General features: G+C 36.6%; 1 protein-coding gene and 2 long non-coding RNA genes across 6 annotated transcripts in view; 1 reads left to right on the top strand and 2 right to left on the bottom strand.

The window, feature by feature from the left end:
• Nucleotides 1-20,696, bottom strand: part of LOC113040362 (uncharacterized) — an 88,829-nt gene that overhangs the window by 13,669 nt on the left and 54,464 nt on the right. The gene's annotated exons all lie outside the window — the stretch shown is intronic.
• Nucleotides 263-20,539, bottom strand: LOC113040370 (uncharacterized). Its single transcript, XR_003275207.1, has 5 exons — nucleotides 20,368-20,539; nucleotides 13,750-13,828; nucleotides 10,275-10,341; nucleotides 866-981; nucleotides 263-751 (listed from the first exon to the last, which is right to left on the bottom strand). It is a non-coding gene; the product is annotated as an uncharacterized LOC113040370 (long non-coding RNA).
• LOC113040369 (uncharacterized) lies at nucleotides 13,583-14,421 on the top strand. Of its 2 annotated transcripts, none has more exons than XR_003275206.1 (4): nucleotides 13,583-13,635; nucleotides 13,738-13,848; nucleotides 13,944-13,996; nucleotides 14,085-14,421. It is a non-coding gene; the product is annotated as an uncharacterized LOC113040369 (long non-coding RNA). The 2 variants fall into 2 exon arrangements; XR_003275205.1 differs by having other exon boundaries at nucleotides 13,738-13,857.

The raw sequence follows: 20,696 nt of genomic DNA, 5'->3' as shown, positions 1-20,696 counted from the left end.
GTGTGTGTTCACTGCTGTGTGTGTGCACTTTGGATGGGTTAAATGCAGAGCATGAATTCTGAGTATGGTCACCATACTTGGCTGTTTGTCATGTCATTTTCAGTAGTAGAGAAAGACCTTGAAAAAAGAAATGTGCACCTGATGGTAGATTTTGTAACTGCACACTCTGACTGCTATTCCCGCTGGGAGTTTGATTGACGAGCAATCTGACCAATCATAATACAGAATCTGCCATTTTTGTCAAACAAACCAGAAAGTAGTAGATTAATATTAGTCGACCTGAACTTGAAAAATTGTGTATATTGCCATCTCTCCGCAATTCAGGCGTTACAGCAATCTTTCCCAACACATTAAAGATGTTTACATTTAGATTTATTCATTTAGCAGACCCTTTTATCCAAAGCAATATACAATTGGGGAATACATCAAACGATTCGCATTAAAGAGGTAAACAGACACAGGAAGTACTGATAATACCAAGTTTCAGGGATTTTTCAAATAGTACGAGCTAGACAGGAGAATAAGTAAAGTCAAGCAAAGGTGTGGTTTTTTTTTAAAGATGACGTTAGGAATGATGAAAGAGATGAGTTTTCAGATGTCACTTGAAAATTGTCGGGAATCAGCAATCTGGATAGGATTGGGAAGATCACCCCACCAGCCAGGAACGGTGAACGAGAATGTTCTGGAATGTGATGTTGTGCCTTTCTATGATGGCACCACAAGGTGTTTCTCACTAGTAGATCTCAGACTTCTGGAGGGAATGTAGATTCATAATAATGATAGTGAATGGAGCCACAAAATGGTATTCATTGTTCAAGTTTCTTAAAAAATGACAAACTTTGAAAGATGAGACTTAATTTCATACCTAGAGTAACCTGCTCTATCATGCCTGCTGGTGTGCTGCCAGTTTCCTCTTTGTTCTGTGATGTATTTTTCATCATGGCTTGTCAGACATAGCAACAGCAATGAAGTGGGACATGTCTATCCAAATTGTCAATTAGCATCTTTATTTATTAATCTCATGGCTATTAATTACACACACACACACACACAGGCGCGCTGGAAGCTGTTTCATGCGGGGGGGGGGGGGGTGGGCTGAGGGCTGGGTTGGAAAATATGTGACGTCATTATGTTGTGACTGACGACATGAAATTTCTCTACTAGTCTTCTCCCCTGGCGTGATTGTTACTGTTTTATACACAAAGATTTTGCTTGATGTACTTGTACTTCGAAGTTTAATAAAAAAAAAAAAAAAAAAAAATCTCTGTACTGTTTAGGCTATGTGTTGTAGCCATTAAAGAAAACACATTTGGTTTCATATTTGTTTAAATATTATAGGCTAATGTAATTTTTTGATTTATTTAATCAATGTTTATTATGAAAGTGAGCATGCAGCATGAGAAAGATATGATAAATCATGCGCAATAGCCTATGAGATATGGAGTGGATAAGACATTATTTTGACCACTTTATTGAGTTTTGTTTTGTAGAAAGACTCTGTTTAAAAGATTTTCGTTTTGTATAAATTGTATCTTAATTTTGATCAATATTTTATCAACCCATTGCCTGTATTTAATAAACAAGCAAATATATTAGCAGACAATGTAATAAGGTGCTGGCACATCACTTGTATTGCACGTGAACTGGAGGGCGCAGAAACTCAGCTTGTGCCTCACAGACAGTTTTGAGAAATATAGGCTATCTATTATAGAAAGCTTAAAAATGTCTACTTTTAAACTAAAATATTAAAAACGAAAAGAAATAGGCTACTCTCTGAATATGTAGGCCTAATCCATATGAAATGTGCATTTCTCACTGGTGTTCATGGTGAGTCCGCATCGTCTTTGCAGCGACACAGAAAACACCATTTTATTAATAAACAATTAAATGTCTCCTTGCTATTTTTGACAAATTCATAATCATTTCTTTAGCCGGTTCTTTGTGGCAAAATTATGCATGCGGTCGTGCGCTTGAGAGCGGCTAGTAAACGCCCATTATTCTGATCGGAACAAAGCATGACAAATTCTACATTTATTTCATTTTCTCCATAGAAATGAGAGGCCAAGTCACAAGTCAAATAATTATTTTATTTACAATAATAGTGATTGTCGGAAGAGATGGCTTCCCTTGGCTTCAGGGAGAAAACGCCACTGAGAACAGGAATGGTCATGACATCCTTTGTTTGAGAAGAATTCCCATCATTATTTTTACTTTTCTTAACTGTGTTACCCGAAAAAAAGTCAGAAATACGTTTCTGCTGCTTATTGCTAGCCATGACCAAACAAGTGTGAGGTGACGGAAGTATTCCTGAGGAGGCTACACTGTAAAAAATGTACTGTAGAATTTACAGGATTTTACTGGCAAAAAAGTTGCCAATAAAATCCTGTAAAAATGATGTTAATTGCTGTAAAATGGATTACAGGATATTACTGCAAAGCAAATTACAGTTAATTGCTGTATGTGAAATACAGTAGTTTGTAGTATTTTTTACAGTAACATTGAATTTTACAAGTAGTTTATTTTACAGCAATATTTTGTAAATTCACTAAAGTACAGTATTTACCTGGCAAAAAAGTTGCCAACAAAGTCCTGTAAATATATTTTACAGCATTTTTTTGTAATTTCATTAAATTACAGTATTTAGCTGGCAACAAAAGTTGCCAATAAAATCATGTAAATACCCCTAAATACAATATGATGTTGTAATAATTTAACAATGAAACTGCTTTAAAGAATAATTTTAACAGTAAACTATAAAATACTGATATAAATGCATTATCATGAGCTCTATCTTAATACATTTACAAATGAATGAAAACCAAGTCAATTATGCTGCAAATAAGTATTTATTAAAACTGGCAGAAAGACATTGCAAGGCTTTTACTGGTAAAATAATATTTTCAGTCTTTCAACAGTTAAATATTATCATATAAATAGCATAGCATCACAAATAACTTAAAAAAAAGACACATTCAGAGTAGAACATTAACTTTCTATAAAAATGAAAGTCGATCAACAGAATTTGTATAATTTATTTAAACATTTAAAAATGAAAAAAAAAATGTTTTAAAGGAAAGGATTCAAATAAAATGCTGGAATCAACAATAAATCACAAATTCTGTTGTTTGAGCTTATGTTCTATTAAATTAAAAATATTCCTGCAAAAGACAATTTAATAAATACATACTGAAAGTCCATCAACTTTCTGAGATGAGCACACATGAGGGTTGTCCCTCTTGTTTTGCCTCTATGTGTCCGTCTTGTATCCAGTGAGTGTTGTGATTCCAAGAAAACATCTGCACATAAAAACAAGCAAAAGCATCAGGATAAAGTTATGTATCAAATGAAACTAGATGTCAATAAAATAAATGTCAATATGCCACTTATACAATACAATCAGCATTTACCAGTACTTAAAAGGTTACTCCACCCCAAAATGAAAATCTTGCCATTAATCACTTACCTCCATGTCGTTCCAAACCCGTAAAAGCTTTGTTCGTCTTCTGAACACAATTTAAGATATTCTGAATGCAACTGGGAAGATTGTGACTGTCCCATAGACTCTCCAGTAAATACCACTGTCAAAGCCCAGAAAAGTATGAAAGACATCATCAGAATAGTCCATCAGTGGTTCAACAGTAACGTTATGAACTGACGACAATATTTTTTGTATGCAAAGAAAACAAAAATAACGATTTATTCAACAATTCACCTCCTCTGCGTCAGTGTAGTGCCATTTTTGGATAGTATCTGTTGGACACACACTTCATAGCCTGTTCTGTGTCAGCTGGGTCACATGGACACGCTTTCTATGTTTATTTACGCTTGGATTTGAACGAAAACAGCTATGATAACGACTTTGTTGAATAAAGTTGTTCTTTTTGTTTTCTTTGCATAAAAAAATTATTCTTGTAGCTTTGTAAAATTACAGTTGAACCACTGATGGCAGATGGACTATTCTGACAATCCTTTTCATACTTTTCTGGGCTTAGACATTAATTGTTTGGCAGTCAGTGGGACAGACGCAAGCCTCCCGGTTCTCATCTGAAATATCTTAAATTGTGTTCCGAAGATGAACATAGCTTTTACGGTTTGGAACGACACTAACAGTTAACGGTGATGAATGACTACTTTTCATTTTGAATAAGTAACCTTTTTTGCGAATGAAATTACTTAAGTAAAACTTGTTACCTTTGAAAAAATTAATGTGTGCAAAAGATGCCTGCTCCCGGGACGCACAATGTTGAGGTGTGAATTCACAACCATCTGACCCTCAAATAGTCAAAAGCCACTGGGTGGACCTGAAATGAATAAATATATGCAATAATGTAACCTACAATGCAGTATTTCAATATAAAATGTAATCTAAATTACAAGTTTATCAAATTATTTAAATAATTAATATATTACCTAATAAAATCAGCTTCAGAGTCTTGAAGCATCGAACATTTCTTCACATCAGCTGCTATACTTTGCACCTAAAAGACATAAAGAAAATAATCTTGTGATTTCTTTAAAGCATTATGTACTGTAAATGAGACCAAAATTAACACCCCAAAAGGCATATATATTAAAATAAACAAACTATTATAAATTATATAATTTATAATTATAAATTGTAATATTACATTGTAGGACTGTACCACCAATCAAATTAAATAATTAACAGTGCAAAATTATATGAAATTTGAAAATACAATTAATAAATGTTGGAAAAATGCAATGCTGCTTATTAAACCTGAAACTAATCCGCCATTAGGTGGCAGTAAATAACTTAATGAGGGAATCAACTGAGTCATTCATTGAACTGATCCGTTCAACAAAGATGATTCATTTAGCTCAAGTTTGGAGAGTTTTGATCGGAGAATGAGCAAAATAGTTTTGCTTTGGTCTTTGTTTGGAACTATATTCGTCTGGGAAATACAACAACAGTTAATATTGTGTCTAAAAAAGTAAGTAACTTGTTAACTAATTGTTTATTGAACTATGTATTTGCAATCGTGATACTCAGCAAAACAGCTCAATCACTTGTGATGCTTCTTATATCATATGTTATGAATAAACTCAACAGTTGAACATTTACCTCATGTATTTTCTGTGAGTTTATGTGTGCTGTTAAGCTTGTTTTGATGTTGAACGAAACGTTAATATAATCATAATCATTCTCGTGTTTCGATGCTTCTCGTGTTTCTTTTTTTTTTTTCCTTCTTTCTTTTTTCTTTTTTAATCAGGCTAACTTGTCCAGTCGGGCATATAAAGATCTCTTTCACTTATTATAGTAAGGCGTCGAGTCAATATGGGACATTTGAACACATATAAACGAATGAAATTTCAAATGTTGCTGTTCGTCAGTTATTTAGATAGATATTAACCTTAGTTACTATGACAATTGTTCACATTAGGTAAACACTACTTTTAAATGCTCTCAATAAGAACATTTTACTTCCAATAATCGAACATTTGGCGTAACTATGCTATGATAGCAATGCCCAGTTTACTGCACAGAAGTTACCAAGGCCACTAAATGTCAGGATAGGAGGCTATTGTGACATGAAATCGCTTATAAAGTAACTTAAATACATATAAAAGGTTATATTTCTTAAGTATAATTAAGTGAACTTACCAGGAATTATGAATAAAGCATCTTATCTTCAATCGTTCTCGGGCTGCTCCAGTCGGCTGGGTTTCTGAATTTGAATGATGCGCGCAATCCCATAATGCCACACTACAGTAAGTTAGTGTAGGAAACATCTGCTTCTTGTAAATGAATTACAGTTGACGTGGAAATATACTGTTAACAACTGTAAAACCTTATTTGACCCATAATGCATTGCGAATTACAGCTGCACCTTGTAAAATGTTTATACAGTAAAATTCTGTAAAATTTTGCTGTAGAAACTACAGCAATTTTTTACAGTGTAGGTTAGTCTTTTATCAACGAAATATTAAAATAATTAATCATTAGTTTATATATTATACACTATATCTTAATCCCACATTAAACACATTGTTATGTCTATTTTTTATTTTTTTCACGTTTTTAAAGGGGGGGGGGGTGAAATGCTATTTCATGCATACTGAGTTTTTTACACTGTTAAAGAGTTGGATTCCCATGCTAAACATGGACAAAGTTTAAAAAATTAAGTTGTACGTTTGAAGGAGTATTTCTGTTCCAAAAATACTCCGGAAAGTTTTTTTCGAGTATGGCTCTGTGTGACGTTAGATGGAGCGGAATTTCCTTTATATGGGTGCTAAGGGCACTTCTGCCGGAACAGCGCGCGCTCCCATATAGCAGAGCACTGAGAGCACAACAGACATTCACTGATCAGAGCGAGAGTGTCGCAAAATGTCACAAAAGGAGTGTGTTTTTGGTTGCCAGGGCAAGACAACCCTGCACAGATTACCAAAGAAAAAACAGCATTAAGGGACCAGTGGATGGAGTTTATTTTTACAGAGCAAAAATACAGTTGTGCAAGTGTTTTTTTTTTTTACAGTTGTGCAAGTGTTTTTGTTTGTTCCCCTGCATTTCGAAGATGCTTGTTTTACAAAAAAGGCCCAGTTTGACGACGGATTTGCTTATCGTTTATTTCTTAAGGATGATGCAATCCCAAGAAAAAGGGTCACGATCGTGTGTTGGAACCGCAGGCGGTGAGTAAAACTGCTTAAAGGGGGGGTGAAATGCTCGTTTTCACTCAATATCCTGTTAATCTTGAGTACCTATAGAGTAGTACTGCACCCTTCATAACTCCAAAAAGTCTTTAGTTTTATTATATTCATATGAGAAAGATAGTCTGTACTGATTTTTCCTGGAAAAACACGACCGGCTGGAGGCGTGACGTGTGAACGGTAGTGATCGACCGATATTGGTTTTTTATAACCGATACCGATACCGATTATTTGTATGTTTATTTACCCGATAACCGATATGCAGAACCGATATTTATTTACTGTTATACTTCTGTTTCTGACAATTATTACAACACAAATGAGCTGAAAAAAACATTTTATTTATAACAATCACTCCCCCCTTGCATACAAAAAAAAAAAAACATTCTATAATACACAAATAAATAGAGAGGTCTGAGTCCAAAAAATTTAAGCGCACTGTTACTAAGTGTCTTTGTTTTAAAATAAAAGCTTTGATGAGGTAAAAAAATAAAAACAGGTAAAAAAATAAAGCACAAAAATGATTCTAACATATTGGTGGGGGCGGGAGGGCTATATAGGAGTGCATAGCCATTTACTCCCAGCTAAGCAGAACTAGGTTTTAGTGTAGAAAACAGAGTCTTTCAGCATTCTGCCCTGTAAGCCTGCTTCCTTCAAAAATGTCATGCAGTGGCCGTGCTTGAGGCTTCCTGATCATCAACCCAGTCAGGTGCTGAGCAATATGAACGAACTTTTTTTTCCCGAGACTATATAAAGTTAAACAGCACTTGTCAGTTGGCATTTTATGATCTAGATTCAATCTAACGTTAGATCATGAAATGCCATCTGACAAAGTGCTGTTTGACTATAACTTAATCAACCGCGATCGCGCATGGAGATAATAAATAATTAATTTCCACAAAGCGGTATATGTAGCCTATATGTGTATTAGCTAAATAATTGTTATGTAGTAAATGATAATATAATCTAGGGTGTTTAAACAAGATAATCTTGTCAAAAGTTTCATTCAGTGGCATTGCTTGAGGCTTCCTGATCATCAACCCAGTCAGGTGCTGAGCAATATGAACGAACTTTTTTTCCCGAGACTATATAAAGTTAAACAGCACTTGTCAGTTGGCATTTTATGATCTAAATTTAATCTAACGTTAAATCATGAAATGCCATCTGACAAAGTGCTGTTTGACTATAACTTAATCAACCGCGATCGCGCATGGAGATAATAAATAATTAATTTCCACAAAGCGGTAGGCTATATTTATATGTGTATTAGCGAAATAATTGTTATGTAGTAAATGATAATATAATCTAGGGTGTTTAAACAAGATAATCTTGTCAAAGGTTTCATTCAGTCGCCGTGCTTAAGCCTCCAGATCATCCGTCAGTTGCTAAGCAATATGAACAAACTTTCTCTTCTAGACTAATGGTGAGCAAATACAACAGATAGAGAATTAAATTCAACGCTTTTATTTTCAACATGCACTCATTCATGTCTGTTTTATTTAATTCATGTAAAGATACGTCTTTATTGGGGCAGGACATGATGAATTACACTACGTGACTCAATGAGTTCGTCTCAATTGTTTAGAAACAAGCTGCATAAATTAACTATATCAGGAATTTATGTCTCAGATCTCATTTGTGCATGTCTGTTATGTTAAATAAAGTTGATTAATTAAAGCAAACCAAGTAGAACATATATTTACCTGTGCACTGAGTTGTTTTTGACTGATCTCCTCAGACACCCGGGCTGCAATGGCGGAAATCTCAAAACGGCCACAAGATGGCGCCGTAAATCGGCGAATCCGATATTACAAAACCGATACCCGATTATGGAAAAATGCTTAAATATCGGGAAAAATATCGGTAAACAGATACATCGGTCGATCACTAGTGAACGGAGCTAAAGAATCACGAGCGCCAGTAGGTTTTTGCGTTGAGAGCGTTTGGAAGCTGTGACATTACCTTGAGGAAAAAACCATCATCCAAAATAAACCATGGCTAACAGTCAGATTCAGCCGTTTATTTATGATCCAAAATCAGATCCAGAGGCTGAAACTGAACGAGAGCAACAGCAGCAACGACTCGCTCCGAGCGGGGCTCGAACCCGGGTCTCCGATGGGAGGCGGACGCACTAACAAGGAGGGGCAGGGGGGGGGGCTGCAGCCCCCGCAGCACCCCCCTTCCCGCACCATTGCACACACACACACACAAATATATATATATATATATTAGGGGTGTAACGGTTCACAAAATTCACGGTTCGGTTCGATACGATACACTGATGTCACGGTTCGGTTCGGTTCGGTTCGGTACGTTTTAGATACAGCAAAATGTAAAAACATCTCAACTTTTCAGAATGCTGCAAGCGCACCGCGGGTCATGTGACAAGAACTAACCAATCAGCTTCGTCCTTTCCCGTAACAACGTTGAAAACTCAGCCAAGATGAAGGAACAGCTGATCATAGCTGTATATGGATTGCCATTTTGAAATAAATTTAGTAGCAGAGCTACTGCAAGCGATTTTTAGAGCTGCAAATCCATTTATCCTTCGCTGAAATTTCCGCGTGGAGAGAGCACGTCATTGTTGCTTAGCAAAGACAGACGCCTCATGAGCGCTTCTGCCCGAGCGCTTTGGAAAGGAGGAGAAAGACGCGCTTAGCGTTTTCCATGCATTTTTAGGCGCGACATGTGAACGGCCCCTAAGGCGCTCGCTCACTCAGCACGCGCTGAAGGCTCGTTGCAAAATGTCGAATGCATTTAACAGACCAGAAATATAAGATCCTAAAATAACCAACAGGTCTGGTGTTTGGGTGCACTTTGGATTCCCTGTAAGCTATAATACCAGTGTCTAAATGCTGCAGGGATGGTTTGTTGCGTGCGTGCTTCTCCTTTTTTTCGTCTTTTCCCAAATAGTACTGACACATATATCCCAGATATTCCCGCTGGTGTTTTTTTTTTCTTTTTTTTTTTTTTTGTATTCCCGCTGGTGTACCCTGTCATGTTGCAGATGCGACATACCGTTGTTTTTTTATCCACCACTCTCTTGCCATCACCATTATAGCTTAAAGGGAATCCAAAGTGCACCCAAACACCAGACCTGTTGGTTATTGGAGGATCTTCTCATTTCTAGTCTGTTAAACGCATTGGCTATTTTGCAACGAGCCTGCAGCGCGTACTGAGTGAGCGAGCGCCTGACTGAATAGCCAAACATAAACATATAAGTTGGTGTTTTTTTCTTCTTCGGGAGTGTCAGGGGCGTTGCCTGTTGCGTTGTTTGGGTTATTGGGCTACCTTGTTGAACGCATATCATTATATTTCTCTCTCTCTCTTTTTTTTTTTTTTCAAATATAATTAATTACTCCAACGAACCGTTCGGTATACATAATGCGTACCGCGTACCGAACCGAAAGCATCGTACCGAACGGTTCAATACGAATACGCGTATCGTTACACCCCTAATATATATATATATATATATATATATATATATATATATATATATATATAAATAGAGAGAGAGAGAGAGCGAGAGAGAGAGAGAGAATATATACATACAAAAATAAACTATATAAAATATTATTAAAAAAATAATAATTCAGTTCACCTACTTGTTCTGCTTTCTGGTATTTGACGTGCCAACTGCAGCAGTAAAGGCAAAGAACAGGAAAATATGACCTAAAATAGAAAGGAAGTACTTAATTTAAAAAAAAAAAAAAATGACATAACTGATTCAGAAGAAGAAATGACAGCCAACTCTGTTTGGACCAAGTATGCGTGTGCATATCAAGTTATTTATAAATTGTCATTCTAAAATATATGTTTTTATTTCAACTTATTTATGATTGCTTCTGCTACTGCAGTGACCAACATTGCATTTCTGTCATTAATTGCTTATAGAAGCTGGTAAAGCATCTGTGTTACTTAGTGTTTTGTTTAGCTGTCAGTCTGTGAATGTCATCAAAGACAAATGAAAATTCTAGATTGTTAGTTACAGTAAAACAAAATACTGAAAGAAAAAAAAAAACCTAGCCCTGTCTCCGATTTGACTGTTTATTAAGGATTCAACATTTAATAATTAAGACATGTTTTGAGGATATGAGATTTATAGTCAAGTCAAGTTAAGTCAACTTTATTTATATAGCCCTTTAAACAAAACAGATTGTGTCAAAGCAACTGAACAACATTAATTAGGAAAACAGTGTGTCAGTAATGCAAAATGACAGTTAAAGGCAGTTCATCATTGAATTCAATGATGCCATCTCAGTTCAGTTTAAACAGTGTCTGTGCAATCATTTGCAATCAAGTCAACGATATCGCTGTAAATGAAGTGACCCCAACTAAGCAAGCCAGAGGCGACAGCGGCAAGGAACCGAAACTCCATCCGTGACAGAATGGAGAAAAAACTACAGTGACCTCTGAATAAGAGGGAAACAGACTAATATTAGCGTAGATGCCACTCTTCTAATGATGTACATGGGGTGTTATGGGAAATGTTCCCGGTTCCGGTTTACCTAATTAATGCAGCCTAAAAATCCTTTAACGGATTTGGATATTAAAAGCATATTAGTATGTTATGTGTATGCCAGGTTAAAGAGATGGGTCTTTAATCTAGATTTAAACTGCAAGAGTGTGTCTGCCTCCCGAACAATGTTAGGTAAGTTATTCCAGAGTTTAGGCGCCAAATAAGAAAAGGATCTGCCGCCCGCAGTTGATTTTGATATTCTAGGTATTATCAAATTGCCTGAGTTATGAGAATGCTGCGGATGTAGAGGATTATAATGTAAAAGGAGCTCATTCAAATACTGAGGTGCTAAACCATTCAGGGCTTTATAAGTAAAAAGCAATATTTTAAAATATATACAATGTTTGATAGGGAGCCAGTGCAGCGTTGACAGGACCAGGCTAATAACGCCATACTTCCTGGTTCTAGTAAGAACTCTTGCTGCTGCATTTTGGACTAGCTGTAGTTTGTTTACTAAGCGTGCAGAACAACCACCCAATAAAGCATTACAATAGTCTAACCTTGAAGTCATAAATGCATTTATAAAAAGCAGAACAGGAATAAAATCTTCCCTTACAATCTAAATATGCACACACTAAATGGTCTGTTCATCTAACAGATCAAACCACATTTCTAAAAAAAACTGATCACAGGTTTCAGTCTGACTCAGAAGATGAGCTGCTGGTTCCACAGTTTGAGATGGCAGACTTTATTAAAGGAATAGCCCACCCAAAAAATAAAATTATAACATAATAATAACAATTTACCCACCCTCCAAACTTGTATGAATTTCCTTCTTCTCATAAACACTATATATAAAAATATTTTTATTATTATTATTTTTTATTTTTATTTTATTATTATTATTTTTTTACTCCCATAGTTAAAAAAAAGTACTATGGAAACCAATGGCTACCAGCAACTGTTTGGTTACCAACATTCTTTAAAATATCTTCCTTTGAAAATGTTCATTGTTAAATGATATAACGAAGAATGTATATAGTCTTAAAAAGAGCCAGTTGAGCATTTATTTATAACCACACATAACTCGCACAGATCTCATTGATTCCACCCCTATAGGAGGGTCAACCGCTTTCGTGGGAGGATTCAGACGATGAACAGCTCAAGTGTTTTAGATCAGACTTTTCTCAACTAAAGAAAATGTTTCACGTGTTTGTTTTGTTCTGTTTGTGTTGGTGGCATTTGATTGGTAAGTCTTAAATTTATGTTTGTTTGTTTTTGTGGCTTTAATATCAGTAACATTCTTCACAAATGTCATGGGAAATAATGGACATTGATATAGTGAATGTAACTTTTATTGAAATGTTTACAAACACAAAACCTATTTAAAAATTATTTTACAAATATTTTAGTAACTTGTCTATCTACTGAATTAAATCTCCCATGTACAAAATACAGAGGCATTATCAATATCAAGATTATTTTTTAATGTCATAATTGACTTTGTATCTTCATACATTGTGCACTACAGCTGAATGTTCTGCTGTTCTGAATGTTTTATAATTCACATTTAGTTACAAACTACAAACCACCAGAGGCTTTAATCAGTGTAAAATCTGTTTGTTCATCAGGTGTGTTTGGTGAATCAGTGTCAGTGATGGAGGGAGATTCTGTTACTTTGAAAACTGATGTTACTGAAGTACAACAAGCTGACGACATCATTTGGAGATTTGGATCATACAATTCTTCTATAGGTAAAATTAAAAAACAACATCAAAACTTCTCCACATTTGATGTTCCTGACGGGAGATTCAGAGACAGACTGAAGCTGGACAGACAGACTGGATCTCTGACCATCACAAACATCACAACTCAACACGCAGGAGTCTATATAGTAGAGATGAGTGGAGCTAAACTGACATCAAAAACATTCAATGTTTCTGTCTACGGTAAGCAGAGATTATTTGTGACCTTCAATGCTACAAATTCTGTCAATTGAGTTTAACTTGTAGCTTCTGGTTTTACTGGAACCAGAATATTATTAGAACTACTGAAGTGTTTCCTCATTTTATAGTTTGAACTGACATAAACACAAAAAATAAGATTGTTGATGAGATTTACCCGAGTTTTTGGTTATTCTCTCATGTTTTCAGCTCGTCTTCCTGTTCCTGTCATCAGCAGTAACTCTTCAAACTGTTCATCATCATCATCATCATCTTCATCACAGCAGAATTGTTCATTGTTGTGTTCAGTGGTGAATGTGAGTCATGTGACTCTCTCCTGGTACAAAGGAAACAGTTTATTGTCCAGCATCAGTGTGTCTGATCTCAGCATCAGTCTCTCTCTACCTCTGGAGGTGGAATATCAGGAGAAAAACAGCTACAGCTGTGTGATCAACAATCCCATCACAAACCTGACCACACATCTGGACATCAGCAAACTCTGTCAATTATTCACTAATCAGACCACACATCTGGACATCTGTCAGTTCTGTCACACACGTTCAGGTACAGCAGCATTGACATTAATGTTTCCTCTCAGTAATACAGTGCTGTTGTATGATAGTGGACAGATTCACTCACACTAATGGCTCATTTTGTTCATTACAGATCAGGGCTTACCTTTACTGTACATCGTGCTGATTTCTGCTGCTGCTGGATCTCTGTTGATCGTAGCTGCAGTCTTGTGGTGCTGCTTCTGCTGGAAACAAAGGAAAATAGGTCAGAAATGTAAGTAATTAATACTGATGCTGAAATATTAACTTCTTGATTGAAAGCTTGATGTTTTAACATGACTGTGATTACTGTTAATGCAGTCATGATCAACGATATATACCAAACACTGCCTAAACCAAGACCATGAAAAACGGTAAGATCATTCATGACTGATTTGTAAGATGATGTTGCAGCGTGTTGATTAAAGCTTGATGATTGAAGTTTTGTATGTAATATGACAGACAGTGAACAGATGTGGGTGGTCAGGTTTGATCATGACTTGTTCGGTGTCCTGTCATAGCTGTGTGGGCGGAGTCAGTGTGGGGGATAACAGTCCTTTTCCCCCTCATTGGAAAAGCATGGTGTAGAATCATTTCTGCCACTCGACAGAGCAACATACGAATAAAAACTGAGCCGTACTGGGTCGGACTGTCTGTACGGTATCTGTGACTGGACAAACTTCGACAGAATGGACAAAGGTGTTGTTTCCCGACATTTTCTGTTAACGTTACTTAATGGAGCAAGAGGCACTTACTACAAGCCTTGTGAAAAGTAAACATTTGATGTTTTGTTTTGCTTAATTTTAATAAAGTGATAAAGACTTGAGTAAAAGCCCGTCGTAGTTCATTATGTATGTATTTAAAATATTGTAACATTGCCAAAACAGTTAACATTTAGGTCCACTGTGCCTTGAAATAAGCAGCGTTAATTTGTGTGGTGTGTGCTGCGGCCAGTGTTGTAGTCGAGTCACCAACTGTCGAGTCCAAGTTGAGTCTCGAGTCTCAGTGTTCGAGTCCGAGTCCAAGTCCGAGTCACCAAAGAAGAGTCCGAGTCGAGTCCAAGTCGAGTCACCATTACCAGAGTTCGAGTCCGAGTCGAGTCTCGAGTCCCGTATTGGATTTTTTGTTTTTTTTGTTTTTTGAGGAAACAATAGCAACCAACAGTTGGTAGGCATTGAAGTCCATTAGCTATATGAAGAAAACATCATTAAATGTTTTCCTTAAAAAACTTAATTTAAGAAAAAACGCCATAGATATCCTGGATGGCATTGGGAGGAGTAAATGATTAGGAAATTTTCATTTTTTGTGTGAACTAATCCTTTAACACTGTATTACAGAAATACACTCGGCGAAAAAAAGAAACGTGCATATTACAATGACTGTGTGTGTGTTTGTGTGTGTGTATGTGTGTGTGTGAGAGAGAAAGAGAGAGAGAGAGAGAGAGAGAGAGAGAGAGAGAGAGAGAGCGTCTGTCACACACAAACGCTCTCTCACGCTCATTGACGAGTGATTTAGCGTGAGTGTGATTGTATGTGTTCAAGTGAATGTGTGTGTGTGTGTGTGTGTGTGTAACGCTCATGTTCGTTATTTCCAATGTAGGCGCGCAGTATGCACGCTCATAATGGAAGCGTATGCGCGCTCATAATGGAAGCATCCAGGCGCGTCCGCAACGCGCAACGAGTTAAAAACATCTCAACTTTTCAGAATGCCACAAGCGCACCGCGGGTCATGTGACAAGAACTAACCAATCAGCTTCATCCTTTCCCGCAAGTGCCCGAGCGCTTTGGAAAAAAAGTAAAGTGAGTGACGTCAGTGAGTGTGTTGTCAAGCAAAGAGAGCGAGCGGTAGCAGTGTCTGATCCCGGCCGGTCTTGGGCACGAAACATTTTTTATAATATTATTTGTAAAAAACAACGTGATGAATGCTCAAATCCGAGTCCGAGTCCAAGTACGAGTCATCAGTCCACGAGTCCAAGTCGAGTCACGAGTCCAGAGAATGGAGTCTCGAGTCGGACTCGAGTCCAAAGAATAGTGACTCGAGTCGGACTCGAGTCCGAGTCCAGGACTCGAGTACTCCATCACTGGCTGCGGCTGCCTACTCATTTTCACAAATACAAGCAGTAAAATAAATATATAACAGGAACCTTTCTATATAAAATATTACTAGTTAAACCATGGTAAAAACTTTTGCTACACTAACCATAGTTTATTATTTGTAGTAAAACTGTGGTTATAGGCTATAATTGGTAATAAAAACGCCTAAAAATAATAATAATAATAATAATAAAATAAAAACCTGGCTAGCCTACAATGCATTTACTATAGTAATACAATGGCTAATTTGTGTATAATAATAAAAGTAAATGTTTTAACAGATTATGAGATCACAGAATATTAGGGAGTGAGATTTATTTGATTGTGATATGAAGGAGGGTTACTGTAACCCGTACAGGGGACAGGACTAAAGACAGATCATTGCAGAGTATTAGGCCCAATCCTTATTCTACCCCTTAGCCCTTCCCCTTTCACGTGAAGGGGTAGGGGTGTCTCGATTGTCTTTTGGTTGGAGGGGTAGGGGTAAGGGGAAGGGCCAGATAGCCCTTCAAATGAAGATTTCTCTGGACCACACTTCAAACGAAGGGGTATGAATTATCTCGGCAACATGGCTGCTACAGTGAATAAAAAGACACATAAATATAATCTTTTTTTGGCATAAATAAAGATTTTAACGAAAAGTAATCATTTGTTTTATGTTACATTCAATTGTGAGTTCATATTAACGGTCATGTTACTCAAAGAAATGTTAGCAAAAAATTGCTAATATTTGCTAACGTCATATCATTACAGACTGCATGATAGTGCCACAGCATATGTCTGATCAGGATGATAACTGCCATAGACTAAATCCCCCCAATAATTAGAAATCGCTAAACCATTTTCTCAAATATTGCCTAATCGAGAGAGAGAGAGAGAGAGAGGGAAATTGCGTGTATTAGAGTCTGTGCATTTATCTTTTTAGAGTGAGTTTACATGTGTGTGTCAGTAAGCAGCTCATTAATACAGAACGATAATTAAAGGCTCTAATGCACACCAGTATATGTGTGTATTGTAAGAGCTAGACGACGAATGATGACGTGTGACGTCATGGTAGTGGGGTCCCAATCCTTAGGGGAATATTTTCTCCCCTACCCCTTCACCCTCTGTTTCAAGGGACAAGGAGAAGGGGTAAGCGGAGGGGTAGGGGAAGGGGAAGGGGTATAAAATTGAATTGGGATTGGGCCTAAGTAGTGCTTCCTCCAGTAGTCCGTTATCAGTCATATACGTACATCTTCAGATCAGTTTTTTTTTTTTTTTTTTTACTTATTGGAGGTACAGAACGCACACTTTTCGGTACTGCACTGAGCAAAAATCAATAGAAATCTTCACAAAAAGTAAAGATTAAGCGCCTGACAAGGTCTCTGCGCATTAAATTGAATGCTTTGTTTTCCACCGTATAAACGGATATGACATTTTTGTGGGGGTTCCCACCAATAGCGAACAAGTCATATTACCTTCAGTAAGGACCAGTTGAAAAAAAAGCATGCTTTTATGCTATTTACACTGTTTGCATGTAAATATTAAACATATTGTAAATATTAAAAATATGAAAGAATTAAACAATGTGCATTAACCTAAATTTATTATCACACAGTTAAGTATTGTATTTTCCTCAATACAATACTATTTTATTCACAAATTGTCATGTATCATCTTTATTTGCTCAAAGTACTCACGGTACGTCAGCCTCATTCACTTTTAACATTCATTGCATCTTCTCCCTCATTACTTTCAGTTTTCCACCACACTTTGTGTTTCTCCGAAAGAAGTTTATCTCGATCGTGGGTTAAAACCAAAGACTGTATAAAAACCATAGACAGTAAAAGAAATGGACACAGCGACCCCATTGGAACTCAATTGAGACAAGTGAAGCCCATTTTTAGCTATTTTTAGCACTTCCGTTTCTGAACTAAGCTTGATGACGTCAGCAACCTGTCTGACAGATGTAAATGTTCTAGTAGCTGTGCGTGCAAACTGCCATCGTTAATCTTGCAGAGACGGCGAGCTTGAGCGGGGAGTTCTTTGGCGTGAGTGAGCAGGAGTAAATATTCTGATTAATTATCTCCTTTGACTTTTTATACCTCCACGTCCCCCCGATAGCCTCATAGACAGTAAAAGATTGCCTGCGAGCTTCTCCTCCTGTCCATACGGTAATTTCTCTACTGTGCGACAGAGAGTCACTGGTTATGATGCAATCGTTAGCCCATTTTTTACAAAAACAGAATCTACGGCAACATAAAGTAAGCTACAAGGTAATGGAGCCTTTTATACATTTTTGTGTTTCTTTAGAAACAATTAATGGACAACTGGAGTCTTTAAACGCCTCAGATTATTCGCTGTCAAAGTGACGGCAAAATGAATGGGAGTCAATGGGATGCTAACGTAAATGAAGTTCTGCTACAAGATGGCGGCACGCGGCCGACTTCAACTTCCGGTCGACTTCCTTGCCGCCTGATAAAAACAGGTTAAAACGGTTCACTTCCGTGTTTACTGTGGTCGAGGGGACTAACTAGAGAATTGTGCGCTCGTCCGATTTTTTTTCACCAATGAGTTGTTTTTAGTGTCTAAGTGATGTTCAGATGTGAATGATCATCCGTACACACTTCAGCTTAGTATTAGAAGAAAATAAGACTCCCGAAGATGCTTTTAATAAGTGAACATGACAACATCACGTGCACGCTTGACAGAGCATAAATAAAACCAAAACCAATGGAAAAGTAACGCAGTGGAATGAAAAACGATATGGATACACGCTCGTTCACAATATCGTTCACATTTGCAGTTTTACTCTGCAACTAAGACTGAACACAGTTTTACATTTTACCTTACAGGACTACCATTTTGCAGTGGCGCTAACTTTGCAGAGCTAAATGACGTCTAGCACCTCTCTCTCTCTCTCGATTATTAAACCATACATAGGCTACAATCAATTAAAATGTTCCAATTTTAAAAACCAGAAACTATTGCAGAAACTTTAATAAGGAATTATAAAAGTTGGACTCATGTTAATATTCATTCTGAGTGAATTAAGGCACAATTATATTGTATTATATATTTATTTTGAAATGTTTTTTTTAACTGTGTCATCAGCAGGTTCCTGATTGAGTTTGTGTTTTCTTACAGAAATGAAAGGAGCTTGTGTGAGCCTGAAATGATCAAATATATTTAAGAGCTGATACAGACCCGTGACTCATATGTTTTAGTTCACATCTAATCTCTGCCAGGATGTTTTTCGTCTGTTTTGTTGTCGCCCTTGTGTCACATGAAAGATTTTAATCAGTGTTTTTTTTTTTTTTGCAAACACTCTCTCTTCATGTCTGAAATGTTGTATTTTTTTGTTGTTTTAGTTTAATTGTGTGTACTGTATATCATAGCTTCAGAAAATATTGTAAATGTTCTATTTTTAGCTAATCACTCTGTTAATTCACAAGTTTAAATGCCTCTATCACTGTCTACTCCTGATTAAATAAATATATTGAATATTGTATATTCAATCATATAGGCCTAACAATAAAAAACTCAATTAAACACAGAATACAGTTTTGTTCTGCAGGTGCAGGTCAGTAGTACAATTTTGACTCATATTTACACCTTTCTACTGGCATCATTTTTATTTATTGGCGCCATCTGGTGGGTTTTGAATAACATCAGCGAAAAACATCATCACGTTGTGTGTGTGTGTGTGATTACTTGCTGCATTAAATACAGAAATGAAGTGAAAACAACTGATGGTCGGAGTTCCTACCATTCCAAAGATGAATGTCTTACTGTTTGAATCTAACATGTAAATAACATTTTTAATAATTTAATAGATGTTTTTATGTGATTCACATTGTATTAAAGGTATTTTCATCAGTTCATGTCCTGGTGTACAGGTTTTTTTTAACCATCGTTCTTTCAAGCTAATTGATGTTTTTAAGAAAAGATCCATAGGTCGTCTTCTTGTTTAAAACCCTCAGTATTTAAAACCACAACAAACATCACAAATACATTCACTTCCATTTATTAACATATTAAAACCACGTTAATTGAGAAACATACATGCATTTCTGTCAAATGTAAAGCACATGAAATTGACACAAAAAAAGGATATCTTGGATTATAATAAACAAACACACAAACACACATATGTATGTATGTATATCCCACCTAGTAAAATTCACATGGAGCCACAACATATTTGATCCCCAATATAAAGATAAAGAAAACACAGCATATAGCTAAAGTGTTATATTCAGTTATGTTACAGGGCAGGGGAGTGCCAATCATTTCAGAAGAGAGAGAGAGAGGGGGGGGGGGGGTTGGTTTGGGGTTCAGAAATGTCAAACGTAGTAATAATAACGATAGGCCTAATAATATTTATGTACGTCTAATTGGCGTATGTCTAAAAAATTGCATTGTCTAAGAAATAAAATACATGACTGGACAATAACCAATGATTTGTCTTATATAATATTTTTTGACCAACTCCAGGGACTAAATACGAGATGGGAGGAAAATACATATATGTATCATTGGGTAATTACATTGTATATAAATTGCGGGCATCAGGGAGCCACTACACTGCATTTGAATGCACGATCCCTTTTAGTTTCACTTTCACTTTCGAGATTCGCGATTACACTAATACATGGAGCAGCAGCACTTACCACACATTTCACAAGATTAGATGTCTGTCAGTGGTGCTGAGGATCTGCAAATCATTCGCCTTCGTCCTCAGTCAGGTCAGTAAGCAGGTTTATGATTCCTGGCGTCAAAAGTTACTTCTATCATATGAGTCTCTTTTGGATTTCCGTACGAGAGCGCCCTCTGGCTTCGAGTATGAATGAAACATACAGCGCATGAGAGTGTCCAGCGCTCAAGGTTTTCACGTCATTTTGGACGAGAATGATGTATCCAAAACGACATGACTATATTGCCTCTTAGAACTATTGGTGCATTAGAAGACCAAAAGGAAAGGCGCAGGTTATGGGCATCC

This window comes from Carassius auratus, chromosome 22 (assembly GCF_003368295.1).
Source record: "Carassius auratus strain Wakin chromosome 22, ASM336829v1, whole genome shotgun sequence".
NCBI lineage: Eukaryota > Metazoa > Chordata > Actinopteri > Cypriniformes > Cyprinidae > Carassius > Carassius auratus.
The sequence above is the reverse complement of the archived record's forward strand: the minus strand, read 5'-3'. Positions and strand labels throughout refer to the sequence as shown.